The sequence below is a fragment of the Melitaea cinxia genome, chromosome 25 (genome assembly GCF_905220565.1).
Source record: "Melitaea cinxia chromosome 25, ilMelCinx1.1, whole genome shotgun sequence".
Classification (NCBI taxonomy): Eukaryota; Metazoa; Arthropoda; class Insecta; order Lepidoptera; family Nymphalidae; genus Melitaea; species Melitaea cinxia.
This window is the reverse complement of record NC_059418.1, coordinates 4,587,058-4,590,925: the sequence shown is the minus strand read 5'-3', so window position 1 is coordinate 4,590,925 and position 3,868 is coordinate 4,587,058. Positions and strand designations below refer to the sequence as shown.

The following is a 3,868-nucleotide window of genomic DNA, read 5'->3' as shown; positions in this document are numbered from 1 at the left end:
CGTCGTTCGTGCGAACGATACTCGGATGATTCGCGTGCGTATAACGTACAGGACGCGCGCGATAGAACGACGATCCGTGTCTCTCGGACTGCGCGACGTCGCCGCATCGCTCTCCGTTTACCCCGTCGACATAGAAGCGCGCATATGTATAGTCGTTAGTTTGTTTTCTAAGACTATACGCGCGCGACGTCACCGAAAGGACGGAGAGACGCGGGACGTCGTCGTCTTCGAGACGAGAACGTCGAGCTGCGCGTACGTACGCGAGATACGGGTACAGGTCGAAACCTGTACCGCTGTCTCTCGCATCGACGTAAACGCAATATACGCGCGCGCACACACGGCACATATACGCATATACGCTTATTCGCTCCGTATCGAACGTTAACAATATTTAAACGGACCGAAGTCTCTGATTGAGACATACGGAGACCGTCATATGTACGATCGTAATAAACGAATTTATATACGAACGTACAGTGTGATATATGTATTTATGCAGCCGGCCCTCAGACAGGAGTGGTCCTGGATGTTTCTCCACGGACCGCAATGTGCGTTCGAAATGTCGATGTTCAAATGTGTCCTGCAGTTCACACTATGACGCGCAGTTAACTGCGTTCTTCATCGACCCGCGAGCCAAGTGATCCACCGTCCAGGGTAATGGTTTCGTTGTAGATCGAAATCTACATCGTATTAATTGAATAAGATTCGTTAAGAGTCTTATAAAAATAAAAAAAAAAAATAAATAAATAAAATGTACGGTCGGTCACCGCGAAACGGTGCGCGCGACTTTTATATTTTGTTTTTTTGTTCAACGTCGTTTTTTTTCCGTCGTTGAACAGAATGTCTATTAGCGTCACTACGCGTATATCGCAGAAACTTCACGCTCGAGGGCGATACGTCTCGCAATACGGCAGTTTCGTTAATGATCCTTCCGCAGGTTCCCCTACGGAAACCTTGTTACGACTTTTACTTCCTCTAAATGATCAAGTTTGGTCAACTTCCCAGCAACGCCGACGGCCGTGAAGCCACCGCGTGTCGGTCCGAAGACCTCACTAAATCATTCAATCGGTAGTAGCGACGGGCGGTGTGTACAAAGGGCAGGGACGTAATCAACGCGAGCTTATGACTCGCGCTTACTAGGAATTCCTCGTTTATGGGGGATAATTGCAAACCCCAATCCCCAGCACGAAGGAGTTTCAACGGGTTGCCCGGGCCTCTAGGCCAGGGAGAACATGCTGATTCCTTCAGTGTAGCGCGCGTGCGGCCCAGGACATCTAAGGGCATCACAGACCTGTTATTGCTCAATCTCGTGCGGCTCGAAGCCGCCGGTCCCTCTAAGAAGAATTTTAATACGCCGCCAGTGAGTTGTCCGACCGAAATCGGACACACCTAAATGACGACGCCTATTTAGCAGGCTAGAGTCTCGTTCGTTACCGGAATTAACCAGACAAATCGCTCCACCAACTAAGAACGGCCATGCACCACCACCCACCGAATCAAGAAAGAGCTGTTAATCTGTCAATCCTTCCGGTGTCCGGGCCTGGTGAGATTTCCCGTGTTGAGTCAAATTAAGCCGCAGGCTCCACTCCTGGTGGTGCCCTTCCGTCAATTCCTTTAAGTTTCAGCTTTGCAACCATACTCCCCCCGGAGTCCAAAATCTTTGGTTTCCCGGAAGCTGCCCGCCGAGCCATTGTAGTAACGTCGGCGGATCGCTAGATGACATATTTACGGTTAGAACTAGGGCGGTATCTAATCGCCTTCGAACCTCTAACTTTCGTTCTTGATTGATGAAAACACCTTTGGCAAATGCTTTCGCTGATGTTCGTCTTGCGACGATCCAAGAATTTCACCTCTAACGTCGCAATACGAATGCCCCCAGTTATCCCTATTAATCATTACCTCGGAGTTCTGAAAACCAACAAAATAGAACCGAGATCATATTCTATTATTCCATGCACGAAATATTCAAGCGGCATTTTGAGCCCGCTTTGAGCACTCTAATTTGTTCAAAGTAAAATTGTCGGCCCACCTCGACACTCACCGAAGAGCACCGCGATAGGATTTTGATATTGAACCGGCGTTTTACCGCCGGCTCACCGACGATATGCTCCGCAGACGTGTCGGTATCACCGCGGATGCGGTGCACCGGCAGCGCGGCGCACAAATGCAACTACGAGCTTTTTAACCGCAACAATTTTAGTATACGCTATTGGAGCTGGAATTACCGCGGCTGCTGGCACCAGACTTGCCCTCCAATTGTTCCTCGTTAAAGTATTTAAAGTGTACTCATTCCGATTACGAGGCCTCGAAAGAGTCCCGTATCGTTATTTTTCGTCACTACCTCCCCGTGCCGGGAGTGGGTAATTTGCGCGCCTGCTGCCTTCCTTGGATGTGGTAGCCGTTTCTCAGGCTCCCTCTCCGGAATCGAACCCTGATTCCCCGTTACCCGTGACAACCATGGTAGTCGCAGAAACTACCATCGAAAGTTGATAAGGCAGACATTTGAAAGATGCGTCGCCGGTACTGGACCATGCGATCGGCAAAAGTTATCCAGATTCATCAAAATTAACGACTTCGGACGAGACGCCCTCCGTCGATTGGTTTTGATCTAATAAAAGCACTCATCCCATCACTGGTCAGAGTTCTGATTGCATGTATTAGCTCTAGAATTACCACAGTTATCCAAGTAACTGAGTAAGATCTAAGGAACCAAAACTGATATATTGAGCCATTCGCGGTATCGCCTTAATACGGCTTGCACTGAGACATGCATGGCTTAATCTTTGAGACAAGCATATAACTACTGGCAGGATCAACCAGGGAGCTAACACACGATTGTCGAATGAAAATCAATTCATCGAACGTATCGCACGTAACTCTCGACGAAGCGCCTCGCGACGTAGCGAAGCGCCTCGCGAGACGTCACACCGTAGAGACGATCGGGTTAGACGCGTATCTCGCAAACGGTTGACTGGCATAAAATGAAAGCGTGTCCAAACGTTATACAAGTTTCCGTCTCGCCGACGCGTGATACGTTCCGGCGGGACGACGACATGTGAAACGAGGACGACGACGACGACGCAGCGGTCGCTAGGTTCGAACGTTCGCTACGAGATCTTATTCTCTACTCAGTTAAATGAGAGATACACGATCGCACACTGAGTGTACGTAATATATTCTGACGACGAAATTGATTCGTCAAAACAAGCGGACCGTCGCCCGGTGTCAGAGTGATCGTACCAGATCGTCTTTTTTTGTGTAAATTTTTCATCGGTGACGAAAATCTTTAAGAGTTCCATGAACGATCGATTAAAGTCGACGATTGACGACATTAAAACGGCCAAAACACTGAATCTCTCAAAACGACCAATCGTATTCGTACGCGGATTTCGGATTTGACTCCGGAATGAGCGACGTCTAACGTGGTACGTAGAGATCTTACGTGTGTCCGTCGATCGGCACAGTTTTCGAAGCACGTATAAAGTTCATTATACGTGTACGTGGCGTTGACGAATCGAGTCGTCGGACGCGCCTCAAAGGAAGTTCTCTACCGTTTCTAGTTTCGGTAGAGTTTCGAGAGACGCGCCACCCGACCGGACCGTCACCACACGGACATGCGCCGCGACGAAATTGACGTTCAGTTCGATCCTCCGTCGCTCGAATGAGTTTGTTTGTTTGTATCTATGTATCTCTATGCATCTATGCATCTATGCATCTATGCACTTATCTATGTATCATCTATGTATCGTCTATGTACGTATGTGTGTATGTATGTATGTATGTATGTATGTATGTATGTATGTATGTATGTATGTATGTATGTATGTATGTATGTATGTATGTATGTATGTATGTATGTATGTATGTA

General features: G+C 48.0%; 2 non-coding genes across 2 annotated transcripts; both read right to left on the bottom strand.

Annotated features, from left to right (window-relative positions):
* Positions 1-500: 500 nt before the first annotated feature.
* LOC123666332 lies at positions 501-657 on the bottom strand. Its single transcript, XR_006745228.1, has one exon. It is a non-coding gene; the product is annotated as a 5.8S ribosomal RNA (ribosomal RNA).
* Positions 658-920: 263 nt separating this feature from the next.
* On the bottom strand, positions 921-2,823 carry LOC123666352. The gene has a single exon (XR_006745244.1). It is a non-coding gene; the product is annotated as a small subunit ribosomal RNA (ribosomal RNA).
* Positions 2,824-3,868: the final 1,045 nt, after the last annotated feature.